The 22,581-nt window shown below is 43.2% G+C and overlaps 13 non-coding genes across 13 annotated transcripts; all 13 read left to right on the top strand.

The window, feature by feature from the left end:
- The first annotated feature begins 3 nt into the window (after positions 1-3).
- trnaa-agc lies at positions 4-76 on the top strand. The gene has a single exon. It is a non-coding gene; the product is annotated as a tRNA-Ala (tRNA).
- A 239-nt stretch (positions 77-315) lies between these two features.
- Positions 316-388, top strand: trnaa-ugc. The gene has a single exon. It is a non-coding gene; the product is annotated as a tRNA-Ala (tRNA).
- A 1,943-nt stretch (positions 389-2,331) lies between these two features.
- On the top strand, positions 2,332-2,404 carry trnaa-agc. The gene has a single exon. It is a non-coding gene; the product is annotated as a tRNA-Ala (tRNA).
- Positions 2,405-2,643: 239 nt separating this feature from the next.
- Positions 2,644-2,716, top strand: trnaa-ugc. Its single transcript has one exon. It is a non-coding gene; the product is annotated as a tRNA-Ala (tRNA).
- Positions 2,717-4,347: 1,631 nt separating this feature from the next.
- On the top strand, positions 4,348-4,420 carry trnaa-agc. Its single transcript has one exon. It is a non-coding gene; the product is annotated as a tRNA-Ala (tRNA).
- Positions 4,421-4,659: 239 nt separating this feature from the next.
- Positions 4,660-4,732, top strand: trnaa-ugc. The gene has a single exon. It is a non-coding gene; the product is annotated as a tRNA-Ala (tRNA).
- Positions 4,733-7,691: 2,959 nt separating this feature from the next.
- Positions 7,692-7,764, top strand: trnaa-ugc. The gene has a single exon. It is a non-coding gene; the product is annotated as a tRNA-Ala (tRNA).
- A 5,650-nt stretch (positions 7,765-13,414) lies between these two features.
- trnaa-ugc lies at positions 13,415-13,487 on the top strand. Its single transcript has one exon. It is a non-coding gene; the product is annotated as a tRNA-Ala (tRNA).
- Positions 13,488-17,077: 3,590 nt separating this feature from the next.
- trnaa-agc lies at positions 17,078-17,150 on the top strand. Its single transcript has one exon. It is a non-coding gene; the product is annotated as a tRNA-Ala (tRNA).
- Positions 17,151-20,221: 3,071 nt separating this feature from the next.
- On the top strand, positions 20,222-20,294 carry trnaa-agc. Its single transcript has one exon. It is a non-coding gene; the product is annotated as a tRNA-Ala (tRNA).
- Positions 20,295-20,533: 239 nt separating this feature from the next.
- On the top strand, positions 20,534-20,606 carry trnaa-agc. Its single transcript has one exon. It is a non-coding gene; the product is annotated as a tRNA-Ala (tRNA).
- Positions 20,607-20,845: 239 nt separating this feature from the next.
- Positions 20,846-20,918, top strand: trnaa-agc. The gene has a single exon. It is a non-coding gene; the product is annotated as a tRNA-Ala (tRNA).
- An 863-nt stretch (positions 20,919-21,781) lies between these two features.
- trnaa-agc lies at positions 21,782-21,854 on the top strand. The gene has a single exon. It is a non-coding gene; the product is annotated as a tRNA-Ala (tRNA).
- The last annotated feature ends 727 nt before the right edge of the window (positions 21,855-22,581 follow it).

Raw genomic sequence — 22,581 nt, forward strand, 5'->3', positions numbered from 1 at the left:
ACAGGGGGATTAGCTCAAATGGTAGAGCGCTCGCTTAGCATGTGAGAGGTAGCGGGATCGATGCCCGCATCCTCCAACTATTTAGTTTGGTTCAATCAGCACACATTGTTGTTGTAGCTCTGGATACTAACCCAACAATACAACTATTTCCACCACTGGGCTTACTCCTATCACTACTTCAACCTTTACTGAACTACCATGAAAAATACTTTTAGACAGCTGAAGCAAGCATACTTGTTAAAAAGTATCCTTTCTTATGGACGAGGGATTTGGCAGTGCGGTCATTGAGATTTCATACTTCTTGTTGGAGGCACAGGGGGATTAGCTCAAATGGTAGAGCGCTTGCTTTGCATGCGAGAGGTAGCGGGATCGATGCCCGCATCCTCCAACTATTTAGTTTGGTTCAATCAGCACACATTGTTGTTGTAGCTCTGGATACTAACCCAACAATACAACTATTTCCACCACTGGGCTTACTCCTATCACTACTTCAACATACTTCAACATACTACCTACTCCCCCTCCCCCTCCCCCTACTGTATTACCTCACGCTTCACAGCCCCATTCACTGAACCTCCTTCCAGCCAGGACAATGGCAACAATAGACGAATCAAGATATACACAAAGCAAACGTTTGACGTCACAATTATCAGCTAGATATGTGAATCGTAACAATTTAGCTAGCCAGATAGCTAAACAGGACAAAAATGACCAAAAAAGAATAATATGTAAGATAGATGTCAATTCTTCATGGTTACATTAGCTAGCTAACAATGCTTTGTTGCTATCTGGCTAGTTAACAGTACTAGTAGCTAGCCAGTCAGCCCTATTGACTAATTATGGGCTTGCGATCTAAGGTACTTAGGCAGGTAACGTTAAACATGCCGAACAATACCAAATTACTCATGAACCATTAAGAGGGATCCCCATTTAAGTGATTTATTAAAAGGTAAAACAAAAAGAGCAGGAGTCATACATATATTTCTATCTCTATATTTATACATATTGAAAATAATTGGTATGTAGCACAGTTCTCTAGCACATACAAGTGCAAGCTAAGTATCTGAAGTGAACTGCCTCAACTCCTCTCTAACTACAGACTCCATCACTCTCCATCTTATTATTATCGTCTGAAGCTTTGGAAGCCATCGGCCAAGTATGTACCAGATCACCTTGAGTTTATTTGAGTTTTTAAAGCTACTTTGAGATTCTGTGTGTAATGAAAAGTGCTATATAGAATAAATCATAATTATTATTATTTATCCTACAGGGGAGGAGGAGCCCTTGTCATAATGGCTTTGCGATATGATGGACAGCCTTCTGTTTGCTACTAAACAGGTCCTAATATCTTAGTCTGTGTGCCAGTTCATTCTCTCTTTTGACTTTGTTGTGGCAAGCAGAAACACACTGGAATTTAGGAAATCCCACCAAACCACCGAATTATTACTTCAATTAAAGGGACAAATTATGTGGTCGCTTGGGGTAATGCAAAAATCCCCTTTGGTTATCACATGTAGGCACATGTGTAGTTTATGAGACAGATCTTTGATTTAGTAGCTGTTCATTTGTTAGTAAATGTTGGGAGCTGTGACTCTTATTTATTCTACTGGAAGGCTGTCCTCTCCTCTGCTTACAGTAGAAAGGCCTTGGAGCGATCCACTGAGACGCAGTGAGCATAAGCACGACAAAAGACAGGAAAACAGTGACCATGTTTCGGGCGACTAACATGCATTTCCCCACGATCAACTGATCCTAATGTTATTCCACAGACAGCCAGCAGGGGGAACTCCAGACTCGCAGGTTTTTCTGCTATCATACACCCAAAACTCACTAACCCAACAATACAACTATTTCCACCACTGGGCTTACTGCAGTCACTACTTCCACCTTTACTGAACTACCATGAAAAATACTTTTAGACAGCTGAAGCAAGCATACTTTTTAAAAAGTATCCTTACTTATGGACGAGGGATTTGGCAGTGTGGTCATTGAGATTTCATAATTCTTGTTGCATGCACAGGGGGATTAGCTCAAATGGTAGAGCGCTTGCTTAGCATGTGAGAGGTAGCGGGATCGATGCCCGCATCCTCCAACTATTTAGTTTGGTTCAATCAGCACACATTGTTGTTGTAGCTCTGGATACTAACCCAACAATACAACTATTTCCACCACTGGGCTTACTCCTATCACTACTTCAACCTTTACTGAACTACCATGAAAAATACTTTTAGACAGCTGAAGCAAGCATACTTGTTAAAAAGTATCCTTTCTTATGGACGAGGGATTTGGCAGTGTGGTCATTGAGATTTCATAATTCTTGTTGCATGCACAGGGGGATTAGCTCAAATGGTAGAGCGCTCGCTTAGCATGTGAGAGGTAGCGGGATCGATGCCCGCATCCTCCAACTATTTAGTTTGGTTCAATCAGCACACATTGTTGTTGTAGCTCTGGATACTAACCCAACAATACAACTATTTCCACCACTGGGCTTACTCCTATCACTACTTCAACCTTTACTGAACTACCATGAAAAATACTTTTAGACAGCTGAAGCAAGCATACTTGTTAAAAAGTATCCTTTCTTATGGACGAGGGATTTGGCAGTGCGGTCATTGAGATTTCATACTTCTTGTTGGAGGCACAGGGGGATTAGCTCAAATGGTAGAGCGCTCGCTTTGCATGCGAGAGGTAGCGGGATCGATGCCCGCATCCTCCAACTATTTAGTTTGGTTCAATCAGCACACATTGTTGTTGTAGCTCTGGATACTAACCCAACAATACAACTATTTCCACCACTGGGCTTACTCCTATCACTACTTCAACATACTTCAACATACTACCTACTCCCCCTCCCCCTCCCCCTACTGTATTACCTCACGCTTCACAGCCCCATTCACTGAACCTCCTTCCAGCCAGGACAATGGCAACAATAGACGAATCAAGATATACACAAAGCAAACGTTTGACGTCACAATTATCAGCTAGATATGTGAATTGTAACAATTTAGCTAGCCAGATAGCTAAACAGGACAAAAATGACCAAAAAAGAATAATATGTAAGATAGATGTCAATTCTTCATGGTTACATTAGCTAGCTAACAATGCTTTGTTGCTATCTGGCTAGTTAACAGTACTAGTAGCTAGCCAGTCAGCCCTATTGACTAATTATGGGCTTGCGATCTAAGGTACTTAGGCAGGTAACGTTAAACATGCCGAACAATACCAAATTACTCATGAACCATTAAGAGGGATCCCCATTTAAGTGATTTATTAAAAGGTAAAACAAAAAGAGCAGGAGTCATACATATATTTCTATCTCTATATTTATACATATTGAAAATAATTGGTATGTAGCACAGTTCTCTAGCACATACAAGTGCAAGCTAAGTATCTGAAGTGAACTGCCTCAACTCCTCTCTAACTACAGACTCCATCACTCTCCATCTTATTATTATCGTCTGAAGCTTTGGAAGCCATCGGCCAAGTATGTACCAGATCACCTTGAGTTTATTTGAGTTTTTAAAGCTACTTTGAGATTCTGTGTGTAATGAAAAGTGCTATATAGAATAAATCATAATTATTATTATTTATCCTACAGGGGAGGAGGAGCCCTTGTCATAATGGCTTTGCGATATGATGGACAGCCTTCTGTTTGCTACTAAACAGGTCCTAATATCTTAGTCTGTGTGCCAGTTCATTCTCTCTTTTGACTTTGTTGTGGCAAGCAGAAACACACTGGAATTTAGGAAATCCCACCAAACCACCGAATTATTACTTCAATTAAAGGGACAAATTATGTGGTCGCTTGGGGTAATGCAAAAATCCCCTTTGGTTATCACATGTAGGCACATGTGTAGTTTATGAGACAGATCTTTGATTTAGTAGCTGTTCATTTGTTAGTAAATGTTGGGAGCTGTGACTCTTATTTATTCTACTGGAAGGCTGTCCTCTCCTCTGCTTACAGTAGAAAGGCCTTGGAGCGATCCACTGAGACGCAGTGAGCATAAGCACGACAAAAGACAGGAAAACAGTGACCATGTTTCGGGCGACTAACATGCATTTCCCCACGATCAACTGATCCTAATGTTATTCCACAGACAGCCAGCAGGGGGAACTCCAGACTCGCAGGTTTTTCTGCTATCATACACCCAAAACTCACTAACCCAACAATACAACTATTTCCACCACTGGGCTTACTGCAGTCACTACTTCCACCTTTACTGAACTACCATGAAAAATACTTTTAGACAGCTGAAGCAAGCATACTTTTTAAAAAGTATCCTTACTTATGGACGAGGGATTTGGCAGTGTGGTCATTGAGATTTCATAATTCTTGTTGCATGCACAGGGGGATTAGCTCAAATGGTAGAGCGCTCGCTTAGCATGTGAGAGGTAGCGGGATCGATGCCCGCATCCTCCAACTATTTAGTTTGGTTCAATCAGCACACATTGTTGTTGTAGCTCTGGATACTAACCCAACAATACAACTATTTCCACCACTGGGCTTACTCCTATCACTACTTCAACCTTTACTGAACTACCATGAAAAATACTTTTAGACAGCTGAAGCAAGCATACTTGTTAAAAAGTATCCTTTCTTATGGACGAGGGATTTGGCAGTGCGGTCATTGAGATTTCATACTTCTTGTTGGAGGCACAGGGGGATTAGCTCAAATGGTAGAGCGCTCGCTTTGCATGCGAGAGGTAGCGGGATCGATGCCCGCATCCTCCAACTATTTAGTTTGGTTCAATCAGCACACATTGTTGTTGTAGCTCTGGATACTAACCCAACAATACAACTATTTCCACCACTGGGCTTACTCCTATCACTACTTCAACCTTTACTGAACTACCATGAAAAATACTTTTAGACAGCTGAAGCAAGCATACTTGTTAAAAAGTATCCTTTCTTATGGACGAGGGATTTGGCAGTGCGGTCATTGAGATTTCATACTTCTTGTTGGAGGCACAGGGGAATTAGCTCAAATGGTAGAGCGCTCGCTTTGCATGCGAAAGGTAGCGGGATCGATGCCCGCATCCTCCAACTATTTAGTTTGGTTCAATCAGCACACATTGTTGTTGTAGCTCTGGATACTAACCCAACAATACAACTATTTCCACCACTGGGCTTACTCCTATCACTACTTCAACCTTTACTGAACTACCATGAAAAATACTTTTAGACAGCTGAAGCAAGCATACTTGTTAAAAAGTATCCTTTCTTATGGACGAGGGATTTGGCAGTGCGGTCATTGAGATTTCATACTTCTTCTTGGAGGCACAGGGGGATTAGCTCAAATGGTAGAGCGCTTGCTTAGCATGCGAGAGGTAGCTGGATCGATGCCCGCATCCTCCAACTATTTAGTTTGGTTCAATCAGCACACATTGTTGTTGTAGCTCTGGACTGATTTAACTAATCGAAGGATTAGTAAACAAATTGAATCAAGCGTGCTTGTCTGGCTCTAAAATGTGAATGTGTGTTGCTGGGGCAACCTGAGGACTGCAGTTTGGAAACACCTGTGGAAGGTAGAGTGTGGTGGCGAGTTGAAATATTGATTCAAAATAGACCAAACAGTAGACGACGCTATCGTGGCTGTTCATCATATATTAGGCTAAGTACTGTTTTATACTCTGCACTTTCAATTGTTGTGAGTTCATGACGTATTTCCCATGTAGTGTTTTAATAGGATAATTTAGGGACAGTTCAAAAATTACTGGGTGAGTGGGGGCTTGTAGCTCTCAAACTCTAGGGGTGTTTTTCCAAACATACTACCATGCTCCACACTCATGCTCCGATTGTATTCTCCACTCCGTTCTCTTGAGTACGTTTTTGTGTGGACGCGAGTGAGGAGAATGCATAAAGCAATACATTTAAGAAGCACTCGCACTCCCCCTACTGTATTACCTCACGCTTCACAGCCCCATTCACTGAACCTCCTTCCAGCCAGGACAATGGCAACAATAGACGAATCAAGATATACACAAAGCAAACGTTTGACGTCACAATTATCAGCTAGATATGTGAATCGTAACAATTTAGCTAGCCAGATAGCTAAACAGGACAAAAATGACCTAAAACAAATAATATGTAAGATAGATGTCAATTCTTCATGGTTACATTAGCTAGCTAACAATGCTTTGTTGCTATCTGGCTAGTTAACAGTACTAGTAGCTAGCCAGTCAGCCCTATTGACAAATTATGGGCTTGCGATCTAAGGTACTTAGGCAGGTAACGTTAAACATGCCGAACAATACCAAATTACTCATGAACCATTAAGAGGGATCCCCATTTAAGTGATTTATTAAAAGGTAAAACAAAAAGAGCAGGAGTCATACATATATTTCTATCTCTATATTTATACATATTGAAAATAATTGGTATGTAGCACAGTTCTCTAGCACATACAAGTGCAAGCTAAGTATCTGAAGTGAACTGCCTCAACTCCTCTCTAACTACAGACTCCATCACTCTCCATCTTATTATTATCGTCTGAAGCTTTGGAAGCCATCGGCCAAGTATGTACCAGATCACCTTGAGTTTATTTGAGTTTTTAAAGCTACTTTGAGATTCTGTGTGTAATGAAAAGTGCTATATAGAATAAATCATAATTATTATTATTTATCCTACAGGGGAGGAGGAGCCCTTGTCATAATGGCTTTGCGATATGATGGACAGCCTTCTGTTTGCTACTAAACAGGTCCTAATATCTTAGTCTGTGTGCCAGTTCATTCTCTCTTTTGACTTTGTTGTGGCAAGCAGAAACACACTGGAATTTAGGAAATCCCACCAAACCACCGAATTATTACTTCAATTAAAGGGACAAATTATGTGGTCGCTTGGGGTAATGCAAAAATCCCCTTTGGTTATCACATGTAGGCACATGTGTAGTTTATGAGACAGATCTTTGATTTAGTAGCTGTTCATTTGTTAGTAAATGTTGGGAGCTGTGACTCTTATTTATTCTACTGGAAGGCTGTCCTCTCCTCTGCTTACAGTAGAAAGGCCTTGGAGCGATCCACTGAGACGCAGTGAGCATAAGCACGACAAAAGACAGGAAAACAGTGACCATGTTTCGGGCGACTAACATGCATTTCCCCACGATCAACTGATCCTAATGTTATTCCACAGACAGCCAGCAGGGGGAACTCCAGACTCGCAGGTTTTTCTGCTATCATACACCCAAAACTCACTAACCCAACAATACAACTATTTCCACCACTGGGCTTACTGCAGTCACTACTTCCACCTTTACTGAACTACCATGAAAAATACTTTTAGACAGCTGAAGCAAGCATACTTTTTAAAAAGTATCCTTACTTATGGACGAGGGATTTGGCAGTGTGGTCATTGAGATTTCATAATTCTTGTTGCATGCACAGGGGGATTAGCTCAAATGGTAGAGCGCTCGCTTAGCATGTGAGAGGTAGCGGGATCGATGCCTGCATCCTCCAACTATTTAGTTTGGTTCAATCAGCACACATTGTTGTTGTAGCTCTGGATACCAACCCAACAATACAACTATTTCCACCACTGGGCTTACTCCTATCACTACTTCAACCTTTACTGAACTACCATGAAAAATACTTTTAGACAGCTGAAGCAAGCATACTTGTTAAAAAGTATCCTTTCTTATGGACGAGGGATTTGGCAGTGCGGTCATTGAGATTTCATACTTCTTGTTGGAGGCACAGGGGGATTAGCTCAAATGGTAGAGCGCTCGCTTTGCATGCGAGAGGTAGCGGGATCGATGCCCGCATCCTCCAACTATTTAGTTTAGTTCAATCAGCACACATTGTTGTTGTAGCTCTGGATACTAACCCAACAATACAACTATTTCCACCACTGGGCTTACTCCTATCACTACTTCCACCTTTACTGAACTACCATGAAAAATACTTTTAGACAGCTGAAGCAAGCATACTTTTTAAAAAGTATCCTTACTTATGGACGAGGGATTTGGCAGTGTGGTCATTGAGATTTCATAATTCTTGTTGCATGCACAGGGGGATTAGCTCAAATGGTAGAGCGCTCGCTTAGCATGTGAGAGGTAGCGGGATCGATGCCTGCATCCTCCAACTATTTAGTTTGGTTCAATCAGCACACATTGTTGTTGTAGCTCTGGATACCAACCCAACAATACAACTATTTCCACCACTGGGCTTACTCCTATCACTACTTCAACCTTTACTGAACTACCATGAAAAATACTTTTAGACAGCTGAAGCAAGCATACTTGTTAAAAAGTATCCTTTCTTATGGACGAGGGATTTGGCAGTGCGGTCATTGAGATTTCATACTTCTTGTTGGAGGCACAGGGGGATTAGCTCAAATGGTAGAGCGCTTGCTTTGCATGCGAGAGGTAGCGGGATTGATGCCCGCATCCTCCAACTATTTAGTTTAGTTCAATCAGCACACATTGTTGTTGTAGCTCTGGATACTAACCCAACAATACAACTATTTCCACCACTGGGCTTACTCCTATCACTACTTCAACCTTTACTGAACTACCATGAAAAATACTTTTAGACAGCTGAAGCAAGCATACTTGTTAAAAAGTATCCTTTCTTTCTGATCCAAGATGGCGTAGCAGTAGGACGTATTGTCGTGTTGTGTCCCTTGTATATATCGTTTGTTTTCGTTTTTTTTTCTTCACATATCTTTAAAACTTTTTGCTGAACCTCAACTTCTTCTAAATACTCTCCTGCAACCCGCCTCACCCAACGTAGCTATTTTTCCTAAAGTATTTATATTTACTTCGGACCTTGGAACCCCTCAACTGAAGCTAGCCAACGAACTACCAGCTTCAGCAAAACATTGCTAGCGGTCTTCAGCTAACCGGTCATCAGCTAACCTTTAGCTCGGAAAGCTCTCGCCAGTTCGAACAACGCGACTCTAACCAGAGCATAACGGACCTATTTATTATTTTATTTTATTTTTCATCCCCGGATTCCCATCGCAAACGGAACATTTTGAGCTCCTGGGCTACAATATCCAGACCCACGACCGGTCCATCGATGTCACTGCATGAAGAGGAATAAACAGATACCCCCATCGCGACGTCCCCAAAGGCTAACTCTCTAGCCCCTGCTATCTCCTTGCTTGCAAATTCGGCCTGCTAACTGCTAGCTTGTTTAGCCCGGTCCGCTAACTGCTACCGTGTTTAGCACCGTCTACTAACTGTTAGCTTGTTAGCACAGGCCTGCTAACCGTCTGAATCGCCGCGTCCCAAACACTCACTGAACCCATATTTACTTTCTATCCCTTTTCGATTTTTAATTTGTTTATACCTTCCGGTAACCTGCCTCACCCAATGTGATACGGAACCGCTATTATCTTTACATTTTTAGAACACACTCAAGAACCTCCAGAAGCTAACCAGCTAACTGGCTACAAGCTATTTGGTCATTGTTAGTTTTCTAACCTGGATAACACTCGCCAGTCCAGCTTCCCTGCCCCATCCACCGCTGCCCCTTGGACACTGATCACTTGGCTACATAGCTGATGCATGCTGGACTGTCCATTAATCACGGTAATCCATTCTGCTTGTTTATGTTTTATCTGTCGGCCCCAGCCGCACTTAGGCTCTGTGTGTAGTTAATCCGACCCTCTCTGCCTAATCAATCGCCATTCTACCTGCTGTTGTTGTGCTAGCTGATTAGCTGCTGTCTCACCTACTGTTTTAGCTAGCTCTCCCAATTCAACACCTGTGATTACTGTATGCCTCGCTGTATGTCTTTCTCAAATGTCAATATGCCTTGTATACTGTTGTGCAGGTTAGTTATCATTGTTTTAGTTTACAATGGAGCCCCTAGTTCCACTCTTTATACCCCTGTTACCTCCTTTGTCCCACCCCCCACACATGCGGTGACCTCACCCATTACAACCAGCATGTCCAGAGATACAACCTCTCTCATCATCACCCAGTGCCTGGGCTTACCTCCGCTGTACCCGCACCCCACCATACCCCTGTTTGCGCATTATGCCCTGAATATATTCTACCATGCCCAGAAACCTGCTCCTCTTATTCTCTGTCCCCAACGCCCTAGGCGACCAGTTTTGATAGCCTTCAGCCGCACCCTCATACTACTCCTTCTCTGTTCCGCGGGTGATGTGGAGGTAAACCCAGGCCCTGCATGTCCCCAGGCACCCTCATTTGTTGACTTCTGTGATCGAAAAAGCCTTGGTTTCATGCATGTCAACATCAGAAGCCTCCTCCCTAAGTTTGTCTTACTCACTGCTCTAGCACACTCTGCTAACCCTGATATCCTTGCCGTGTCTGAATCCTGGCTCAGGAAGGCCACCAAAAATTCTGAGATTTCCATACCCAACTATAACATCTTCCGTCAAGATAGAACTGCCAAAGGAGGAGGAGTTGCAGTCTACTGCAGAGATAGCCTGCAAAGTAATGTCATACTTTCCAGGTCCATACCCAAACAGTTCGAACTACTAATTTTGAAAATTACTCTCTCCAGAAATAAGTCTCTCACTGTTGCCGCCTGCTACCGACCCCCCTCAGCTCCCAGCTGTGCCCTGGACACCATTTGTGAATTGATCGCCCCCCATCTAGCTTCAGAGTTTGTTCTGTTAGGTGACCTAAACTGGGATATGCTTAACACCCCGGCAGTCCTACAATCTAAGCTAGATGCCCTCAATCTCACTCAAATCATCAAGGAACCCACCAGGTACAACCCTAACTCTGTAAACAAGGGCACCCTCATTGACGTCATCCTGACCAACTGGCCCTCCAAATACACCTCCGCTGTCTTCAACCAGGATCTCAGCGATCACTGCCTCATTGCCTGTATCCGCTATGGAGCCGCAGTCAAACGACCACCCCTCATCACTGTCAAACGCTCCCTAAAACACTTCTGTGAGCAGGCCTTTCTAATCGACCTGGCCCGGGTATCCTGGAAGGACATTGACCTCATCCCGTCAGTTGAGGATGCCTGGTCTTTCTTTAAAAGTAACTTCCTCACCATTTTAGATAAGCATGCTCCGTTCAAAAAATGCAGAACTAAGAACAGATATAGCCCCTGGTTCACTCCAGACCTGACTGCCCTCGACCAGCACAAAAACATCCTGTGGCGGACTGCACTAACATCGAACAGTCCCCGCGATATGCAACTGTTCAGGGAAGTCAGGAACCAATACACACAGTCAGTCAGGAAAGCTAAAGCCAACTTCTTCAGGCAGAAGTTTGCATCTTGTAGCTCCAACTCCAAAAAGTTCTGGGACACTGTGAAGTCCATGGAGAACAAGAGCACCTCCTCCCAGCTGCCCACTGCACTGAGGCTAGGTAACACGGTCACCACCGATAAATCCATGATTATCGAAAACTTCAACAAGCATTTCTCAACGGCTGGCCATGCCTTCCGCCTGGCTACTCCAACCTCGTCCAACAGCTCCCCCCCCCCGCAGCTACTCGCCCAAGCCTCTCCAGGTTCTCCTTTACCCAAATCCAGATAGCAGATGTTCTGAAAGAGCTGCAAAACCTGGACCCGTACAAATCAGCTGGGCTTGACAATCTGGACCCTCTATTCCTGAAACTATCCGCCGCCATTGTCGCAACCCCTATTACCAGCCTGTTCAACCTCTCTTTCATATCGTCTGAGATCCCCAAGGATTGGAAAGCTGCCGCAGTCATCCCCCTCTTCAAAGGGGGCGACACCCTGGACCCAAACTGTTACAGACCTATATCCATCCTGCCCTGCCTATCTAAGGTCTTCGAAAGCCAAGTCAACAAACAGGTCACTGACCATCTTGAATCCCACCGTACCTTCTCCGCTGTGCAATCTGGTTTCCGAGCCGGTCACGGGTGTACCTCAGCCACGCTCAAGGTACTAAACGATATCATAACCGCCATCGATAAAAGACAGTACTGTGCAGCCGTCTTCATAGACCTTGCCAAGGCTTTCGACTCTGTCAATCACCGCATTCTTATCGGCAGACTCAGTAGCCTCGGTTTTTCGGATGACTGCCTTGCCTGGTTCACCAATTACTTTGCAGACAGAGTTCAGTGTGTCAAATCGGAGGGCATGCTGTCCGGTCCTCTGGCAGTCTCTATGGGGGTGCCACAGGGTTCAATTCTCGGGCCGACTCTTTTCTCTGTATATATCAATGATGTTTCTCATGCTGCGGGCGATTCCCTGATCCACCTCTACGCAGACGACACCATTCTATATACTTCCGGCCCGTCCTTGGACACTGTGCTATCTAACCTCCAAACGAGCTTCAATGCCATACAGCACTCCTTCCGTGGCCTCCAACTGCTCTTAAACGCTAGTAAAACCAAATGCATGCTTTTCAACCGTTCGCTGCCTGCACCCGCACGCCTGACCAGCATCACCACCCTGGATGGTTCCGACCTTGAATATGTGGACATCTATAAGTACCTAGGTGTCTGGCTAGACTCTAAACTCTCCTTCCAGACCCATATCAAACATCTCCAATCGAAAATCAAATCAAGAGTCGGCTTTCTATTCCGCAACAAAGCCTCCTTCACTCACGCCGCCAAACTTACCCTAGTAAAACTGACTATCCTACCGATCCTCGACTTCGGCGATGTCATCTACAAAATTGCTTCCAACACTCTACTCAGCAAACTGGATGCAGTTTATCACAGTGCCATCCGTTTTGTCACTATTATGCTCTAGTCGGCTGGCCCTCGCTACATATTCGTCGCCAGACCCACGGGCTCCAGGTCATCTACAAGTCCATGCTAGGTAAAGCTCCGCCTTATCTCAGTTCACTGGTTACGATGGCAACACCCATCCGTAGCACGCGCTCCAGCAGGTGTATCTCACTGATCATCCCTAAAGCCAACACCTCATTTGGCCGCCTTTCGTTCCAGTTCTCTGCTGCCTGTGATTGGAACGAATTGCAAAAATCGCTGAAGTTGGAGACTTTTATCTCCCTCACCAACTTCAAACATCTGCTATCTGAGCAGCTAACCGATCGCTGCAGCTGTACATAGTCTATTGGTAAATAGCCCACCCATTTTCACCTACCTCATCCCCATACTGTTTTTATTTATTTATTTTTCTGCTCTTTTGCACACCAATATCTCTATCTCTACCTTTACATAACCATCTGATCATTTATCACTCCAGTGTTAATCTGCATAATTGTAATTATTTGCATACCTTCTCATGCCTTTTGCACACAATGTATATATAGACTCCCCTTTTTTCTACTGTGTTATTGACTTGTTAATTGTTTACTCCATGTGTAACTTTGTGTTGTCTGTTCACACTGCTATGCCTTATCTTGGCCAGGTCGCAGTTGCAAATGAGAACTTGTTCTCAACTAGCCTACCTGGTTAAATAAAGGTGAAATAAAAAATAAAAAATAAAAAATGGACGAGGGATTTGGCAGTGCGGTCATTGAGATTTCATACTTCTTGTTGGAGGCACAGGGGGATTAGCTCAAATGGTAGAGCGCTCGCTTTGCATGCGAGAGGTAGCGGGATCGATCCCCGCATCCTCCAACTATTTAGTTTAGTTCAATCAGCACACATTGTTGTTGTAGCTCTGGATACTAACCCAACAATACAACTATTTCCACCACTGGGCTTACTCCTATCACTACTTCCACCTTTACTGAACTACCATGAAAAATACTTTTAGACAGCTGAAGCAAGCATACTTTTTAAAAAGTATCCTTACTTATGGACGAGGGATTTGGCAGTGTGGTCATTGAGATTTCATAATTCTTGTTGCATGCACAGGGGGATTAGCTCAAATGGTAGAGCGCTCGCTTAGCATGTGAGAGGTAGCGGGATCGATGCCTGCATCCTCCAACTATTTAGTTTGGTTCAATCAGCACACATTGTTGTTGTAGCTCTGGATACCAACCCAACAATACAACTATTTCCACCACTGGGCTTACTCCTATCACTACTTCAACCTTTACTGAACTACCATGAAAAATACTTTTAGACAGCTGAAGCAAGCATACTTGTTAAAAAGTATCCTTTCTTATGGACGAGGGATTTGGCAGTGCGGTCATTGAGATTTCATACTTCTTGTTGGAGGCACAGGGGGATTAGCTCAAATGGTGGAGCGCTCGCTTTGCATGCGAGAGGTAGCGGGATCGATGCCCGCATCCTCCAACTATTTAGTTTAGTTCAATCAGCACACATTGTTGTTGTAGCTCTGGATACTAACCCAACAATACAACTATTTCCACCACTGGGCTTACTCCTATCACTACTTCAACCTTTACTGAACTACCATGAAAAATACTTTTAGACAGCTGAAGCAAGCATACTTGTTAAAAAGTATCCTTTCTTATGGACGAGGGATTTGGCAGTGCAGTCTTTGAGATTTCATACTTCTTGTTGGAGGCAGAGGGGGATTAGCTCAAATGGTAGAGCGCTCGCTTAGCATGTGAGAGGTAGTGGGATCGATGCCCGCATCCTCCACATATTTAGTTTGGTTCAATCAGCACACATTGTTGTTGTAGCTCTGGACTGATTTAACTCATCGAAGGATTAGTAAACAAATTGAATCAAGCGTGCTTGTCTGGCTCTAAAATGTGAATGTGTGTTGCTGGGGCATCCTGAGGACTGCAGTTGGGAAACACCAGTGGAAGGTAGAGTATGGTGGCGAGTTGAAATATTGATTCAAAATAGAGCAAACAGTAGACGACGCTATCGTGGCTGTTCATAATATATTAGGCTAAGTACTGTTTTATACTCTGCACTTTCAATTGTTGTGAGTTCATGACGTATTTCCCATGTAGTGTTTTAATAGGATAATTTAGGGACAGTTCAAAAATTACTGGGTGAGTGGGGGCTTGTAGCTCTCAAACTCTAGGGGTGTTTTTCCAAACATACTACCATGCTCCACACTCATGCTCCGATTGTATTCTCCACTCCGTTCTCTTGAGTACGTTTTTGTGTGGACGCGAGTGAGGAGAATGCATAAAGCAATACATTTAAGAAGCACTCGCACTCCCCCTACTGTATTACCTCACGCTTCACAGCCCCATTCACTGAACCTCCTTAAAGCCAGGACAATGGCAACAATAGACGAATCAAGATATACACAAAGCAAACGTTTGACGTCACAATTATCAGCTAGATATGTGAATCGTAACAATTTAGCTAGCCAGATAGCTAAACAGGACAAAAATGACCTAAAACGAATAATATGTAAGATAGATGTCAATTCTTCATGGTTACATTAGCTAGCTAACAATGCTTTGTTGCTATCTGGCTAGTTAACAGTACTAGTAGCTAGCCAGTCAGCCCTATTGACTAATTATGGGCTTGCGATCTAAGGTACTTAGGCAGGTAACGTTAAACATGCCGAACAATACCAAATTACTCATGAACCATTAAGAGGGATCCCCATTTAAGTGATTTATTAAAAGGTAAAACAAAAAGAGCAGGAGTCATACATATATTTCTATCTCTATATTTATACATATTGAAAATAATTGGTATGTAGCACAGTTCTCTAGCACATACAAGTGCAAGCTAAGTATCTGAAGTGAACTGCCTCAACTCCTCTCTAACTACAGACTCCATCACTCTCCATCTTATTATTATCATCTGAAGCTTTGGAAGCCATCGGCCAAGTATGTACCAGATCACCTTGAGTTTATTTGAGTTTTTAAAGCTACTTTGAGATTCTGTGTGTAATGAAAAGTGCTATATAGAATAAATCATAATTATTATTATTTATCCTACAGGGGAGGAGGAGCCCTTGTCATAATGGCTTTGCGATATGATGGACAGCCTTCTGTTTGCTACTAAACAGGTCCTAATATCTTAGTCTGTGTGCCAGTTCATTCTCTCTTTTGACTTTGTTGTGGCAAGCAGAAACACACTGGAATTTAGGAAATCCCACCAAACCACCGAATTATTACTTCAATTAAAGGGACAAATTATGTGGTCGCTTGGGGTAATGCAAAAATCCCCTTTGGTTATCACATGTAGGCACATGTGTAGTTTATGAGACAGATCTTTGATTTAGTAGCTGTTCATTTGTTAGTAAATGTTGGGAGCTGTGACTCTTATTTATTCTACTGGAAGGCTGTCCTCTCCTCTGCTTACAGTAGAAAGGCCTTGGAGCGATCCACTGAGACGCAGTGAGCATAAGCACGACAAAAGACAGGAAAACAGTGACCATGTTTCGGGCGACTAACATGCATTTCCCCACGATCAACTGATCCTAATGTTATTCCACAGACAGCCAGCAGGGGGAACTCCAGACTCGCAGGTTTTTCTGCTATCATACACCCAAAACTCACTAACCCAACAATACAACTATTTCCACCACTGGGCTTACTGCAGTCACTACTTCCACCTTTACTGAACTGCCATGAAAAATACTTTTAGACAGCTGAAGCAAGCATACTTTTTAAAAAGTATCCTTACTTATGGACGAGGGATTTGGCAGTGTGGTCATTGAGATTTCATACTTCTTGTTGGATGCAACAGGGGGATTATCTCAAATGGTAGAGCGCTCGCTTAGCATGCGAGAGGTAGCGGGATCGATGCCCGCATCCTCCAACTATTTAGTTTGGTTCAATCAGCACACATTGTTGTTGTAGCTCTGGATACTAACCCAACAATACAACTATTTCCACCACTGGGCTTACTCCTATCACTACCACTACTTCAACCTTTACTGAACTACCATGAAAAATACTTTTAGACAGCTGAAGCAAGCATACTTGTTAAAAAGTATCCTTTCTTATGGACGAGGAATTTGGCAGTGCGGTCATTGAGATTTCATACTTCTTGTTGGAGGCACAGGGGGATTGGCTCAAATGGTAGAGCGCTCCCTTAGCATGCGAGAGGTAGCGGGATCGATGCCCGCATCCTCCAACTATTTAGTTTGGTTCAATCAGCACACATTGTTGTTGTAGCTCTGGATACTAACCCAACAATACAACTATTTCCACCACTGGGCTTACTCCTATCACTACTTCAACCTTTACTGAACTACCATGAAAAATACTTTTAGACAGCTGAAGCAAGCATACTTGTTAAAAAGTATCCTTTCTTATGGACGAGGGATTTGGCAGTGCGGTCATTGAGATTTCATACTTCTTGTTGGATGCACAGGGGGATTAGCTCAAATGGTAGAGCGCTCGCTTAGCATGCGAGAGGTAGCGGGTTCGATGCCCGCATCCTCCAACTATTTAGTTTGGTTCAATCAGCACACATTGTTGTTGTAGCTCTGGATACTAACCCAACAATACAACTATTTCCACCACTGGGCTTACTCCTATCACTACCACTACTTCAACCTTTACTGAACTACCATGAAAAATACTTTTAGACAGCTGAAGCAAGCATACTTGTTAAAAAGTATCCTTTCTTATGGACGAGGAATTTGGCAGTGCGGTCATTGAGATTTCATACTTCTTGTTGGAGGCACAGGGGGATTGGCACAAATGGTAGAGCGCTCCCTTAGCATGCGAGAGGTAGCGGGATCGATGCCCGCATCCTCCAACTATTTAGTTTGGTTCAATCAGCACACATTGTTGTTGTAGCTCTGGATACTAACCCAACAATACAACTATTTCCACCACTGGGCTTACTCCTATCACTACTTCAACCTTTACTGAACTACCATGAAAAATACTTTTAGACAGCTGAAGCAAGCATACTTGTTAAAAAGTATCCTTTCTTATGGACGAGGAATTTGGCAGTGCGGTCATTGAGATTTCATACTTCTTGTTGGAGGCACAGGGGGATTGGCTCAAATGGTAGAGCGCTCCCTTAGCATGCGAGAGGTAGCGGGATCGATGCCCGCATCCTCCAACTATTTAGTTTGGTTCAATCAGCACACATTGTTGTTGTAGCTCTGGATACTAACCCAACAATACAACTATTTCCACCACTGGGCTTACTCCTATCACTACTTCAACCTTTACTGAACTACCATGAAAAATACTTTTAGACAGCTGAAGCAAGCATACTTGTTAAAAAGTATCCTTTCTTATGGACGAGGGATTTGGCAGTGCGGTCATTGAGATTTCATACTTCTTGTTGGAGGCACAGGGGGATTAGCTCAAATGGTAGAGCGCTCGCTTAGCATGCGAGAGGTAGCGGGATCGATGCCTGCATCCTCCAACTATTTAGTTCGGTTCAATCAGCACACATTGTTGTTGTAGCTCTGGATACTAACACAACAATACAACTATTTCCACCACTGGGCTTACTCCTATCACTACCACTACTTCAACCTTTACTGAACTACCATGAAAAATACTTTTAGACAGCTGAAGCAAGCATACTTGTTAAAAAGTATCCTTTCTTATGGACGAGGAATTTGGCAGTGCGGTCATTGAGATTTCATACTTCTTGTTGGAGGCACAGGGGGATTGGCTCAAATGGTAGAGCGCTCCATTAGCATGCGAGAGGTAGCGGGATCGATGCCCGCATCCTCCAACTATTTAGTTTGGTTCAATCAGCACACATTGTTGTTGTAGCTCTGGATACTAACCCAACAATACAACTATTTCCACCACTGGGCTTACTCCTATCACTACTTCAACCTTTACTGAACTACCATGAAAAATACTTTTAGACAGCTGAAGCAAGCATACTTGTTAAAAAGTATCCTTTCTTATGGACGAGGGATTTGGCAGTGCGGTCATTGAGATTTCATACTTCTTGTTGGATGCACAGGGGGATTATCTCAAATGGTAGAGCGCTCGCTTAGCATGCGAGAGGTAGCGGGATCGATGCCCGCATCCTCCAACTATTTAGTTTGGTTCAATCAGCACACATTGTTGTTGTAGCTCTGGATACTAACCCAACAATACAACTATTTCCACCACTGGGCTTACTCCTATCACTACCACTACTTCAACCTTTACTGAACTACCATGAAAAATACTTTTAGACAGCTGAAGCAAGCATACTTGTTAAAAAGTATCCTTTCTTATGGACGAGGAATTTGGCAGTGCGGTCATTGAGATTTCATACTTCTTGTTGGAGGCACAGGGGGATTGGCTCAAATGGTAGAGCGCTCCCTTAGCATGCGAGAGGTAGCGGGATCGATTCCCCGCATCCTCCAACTATTTAGTTTGGTTCAATCAGCACACATTGTTGTTGTAGCTCTGGATACTAACCCAACAATACAACTATTTCCACCACTGGGCTTACTCCTATCACTACTTCAACCTTTACTGAACTACCATGAAAAATACTTTTAGACAGCTGAAGCAAGCATACTTGTTAAAAAGTATCCTTTCTTATGGACGAGGGATTTGGCAGTGCGGTCATTGAGATTTCATTCTTCTTGTTGGAGGCACAGGGGGATTAGCTCAAATGGTAGAGCGCTCGCTTAGCATGCGAGAGGTAGCGGGATCGATGCACCCATCCTCCAACTATTTAGTTTGGTTCAATCAGCACACATTGTTGTTGTAGCTCTGGATACTAACCCAACAATACAACTATTTCCACCACTGGGCTTACTCCTATCACTACTTCAACCTTTACTGAACTACCATGAAAAATACTTTTAGACAGCTGAAGCAAGCATACTTGTTAAAAAGTATCCTTTCTTATGGACGAGGGATTTGGCAGTGCGGTCATTGAGATTTCATACTTCTTGTTGGATGCACAGGGGGATTATCTCAAATGGTAGAGCGCTCGCTTAGCATGCGAGAGGTAGCGGGATCGATGCCCGCATCCTCCAACTATTTAGTTTGGTTCAATCAGCACACATTGTTGTTGTAGCTCTGGATACTAACCCAACAATACAACTATTTCCACCACTGGGCTTACTCCTATCACTACCAGTACTTCAACCTTTACTGAACTACCATGAAAAATACTTTTAGACAGCTGAAGCAAGCATACTTGTTAAAAAGTATCCTTTCTTATGGACGAGGAATTTGGCAGTGCGGTCATTGAGATTTCATACTTCTTGTTGGAGGCACAGGGGGATTGGCTCAAATGGTAGAGCGCTCCCTTAGCATGCGAGAGGTAGCGGGATCGATGCCCGCATCCTCCAACTATTTAGTTTGGTTCAATCAGCATTGTTGTTGTTGTAGCTCTGGATACTAACACAACAATACAACTATTTCCACCACTGGGCTTACTCCTATCACTACTTCAACCTTTACTGAACTACCATGAAAAATACTTTTAGACAGCTGAAGCAAGCATACTTGTTAAAAAGTATCCTTTCTTATGGACGAGGGATTTGGCAGTGCAGTCATTGAGATTTCATACTTCTTGTTGGAGGCACAGGGGGATTAGCTCAAATGGTAGAGCGCTCGCTTAGCATGCGAGAGGTAGCGGGATCGATGCCCGCATCCTCCAACTATTTAGTTTGGTTCAATCAGCACACATTGTTGTTGTAGCTCTGGATACTAACACAACAATACAACTATTTCCACCACTGGGCTTACTCCTATCACTACTTCAACCTTTACTGAACTACCATGAAAAATACTTTTAGACAGCTGAAGCAAGCATACTTGTTAAAAAGTATCCTTTCTTATGGACGAGGGATTTGGCAGTGCGGTCATTGAGATTTCATACTTCTTGTTGGAGGCACAGGGGGATTAGCTCAAATGGTAGAGCGCTCGCTTAGCATGCGAGAGGTAGCGGGATCGATGCCCGCATCCTCCAACTATTTAGTTCGGTTCAATCAGCACACATTGTTGTTGTAGCTCTGGATACTAACCCAACAATACAACTATTTCCACCACTGGGCTTACTCCTATCACTACTTCAACCTTTACTGAACTACCATGAAAAATACTTTTAGACAGCTGAAGCAAGCATACTTGTTAAAAAGTATCCTTTCTTATGGACGAGGGATTTGGCAGTGCGGTCATTGAGATTTCATACTTCTTGTTGGAGGCACAGGGGGATTAGCTCAAATGGTAGAGCGCTCGCTTAGCATGCGAGAGGTAGCGGGATCGATGCCCGCATCCTCCAACTATTTAGTTCGGTTCAATCAGCACACATTGTTGTTGTAGCTCTGGATACTAACCCAACAATACAACTATTTCCACCACTGGGCTTACTCCTATCACTACTTCAACCTTTACTGAACTACCATGAAAAATACTTTTAGACAGCTGAAGCAAGCATACTTGTTAAAAAGTATCCTTTCTTATGGACGAGGGATTTGGCAGTGCGGTCATTGAGATTTCATTCTTCTTGTTGGAGGCACAGGGGGATTAGCTCAAATGGTAGAGCGCTCGCTTAGCATGCGAGAGGTAGCGGGATCGATGCACCCATCCTCCAACTATTTAGTTTGGTTCAATCAGCACACATTGTTGTTGTAGCTCTGGATACTAACCCAACAATACAACTATTTCCACCACTGGGCTTACTCCTATCACTACTTCAACCTTTACTGAACTACCATGAAAAATACTTTTAGACAGCTGAAGCAAGCATACTTGTTAAAAAGTATCCTTTCTTATGGACGAGGGATTTGGCAGTGCGGTCATTGAGATTTCATACTTCGTGTTGGAGGCACAGGGGGATTAGCTCAAATGGCAGAGCGCTCGCTTAGCATGCGAGAGGTAGCGGGATCGATGCCCGCATTCTCCAACTATTTAGTTTGGTTCAATCAGCACACATTGTTGTTGTAGCTCTGGATACTAACCCAACAATACAACTATTTCCACCACTGGGCTTACTCCTATCACTACTTCAACCTTTACTGAACTACCATGAAAAATACTTTTAGACAGCTGAAGCAAGCATACTTGTTAAAAAGTATCCTTTCTTATGGACGAGGGATTTGGCAGTGCAGTCATTGAGATTTCATACTTCTTGTTGGAGGCACAGGGGGATTAGCTCAAATGGTAGAGCGCTCGCTTAGCATGTGAGAGGTAGCGGGATCGATGCCCGCATCCTCCAAATATTTAGTTTGGTTCAATCAGCACACATTGTTGTTGTAGCTCTGGACTGATTTAACTCATCGAAGGATTAGTAAACAAATTGAATCAAGCGTGCTTGTCTGGCTCTAAAATGTGAATGTGTGTTGCTGGGGCATCCTGAGGACTGCAGTTGGGAAACACCAGTGGAAGGTAGAGTATGGTGGCGAGTTGAAATATTGATTCAAAATAGACCAAACAGTAGACGACGCTATCGTGGCTGTTCATAATATATTAGGCTAAGTACTGTTTTATACTCTGCACTTTCAATTGTTGTGAGTTCATGACGTATTTCCCATGTAGTGTTTTAATAGGATAATTTAGGGACAGTTCAAAAATTACTGGGTGAGTGGGGGCTTGTAGCTCTCAAACTCTAGGGGTGTTTTTCCAAACATACTACCATGCTCCACACTCATGCTCCGATTGTATTCTCCACTCCGTTCTCTTGAGTATGTTTTTGTGTGGACGCGAGTGAGGAGAATGCATAAAGCAATACATTTAAGAAGCACTCGCACTCCCCCTACTGTATTACCTCACGCTTCACAGCCCCATTCACTGAACCTCCTTCCAGCCAGGACAATGGCAACAATAGACGAATCAAGATATACACAAAGCAAACGTTTGACGTCACAATTATCAGCTAGATATGTGAATCGTAACAATTTAGCTAGCCAGATAGCTAAACAGGACAAAAATGACCTAAAACGAAT

Source organism: Oncorhynchus mykiss, chromosome 31, assembly GCF_013265735.2.
Source record: "Oncorhynchus mykiss isolate Arlee chromosome 31, USDA_OmykA_1.1, whole genome shotgun sequence".
Classification (NCBI taxonomy): domain Eukaryota; kingdom Metazoa; phylum Chordata; class Actinopteri; order Salmoniformes; family Salmonidae; genus Oncorhynchus; species Oncorhynchus mykiss.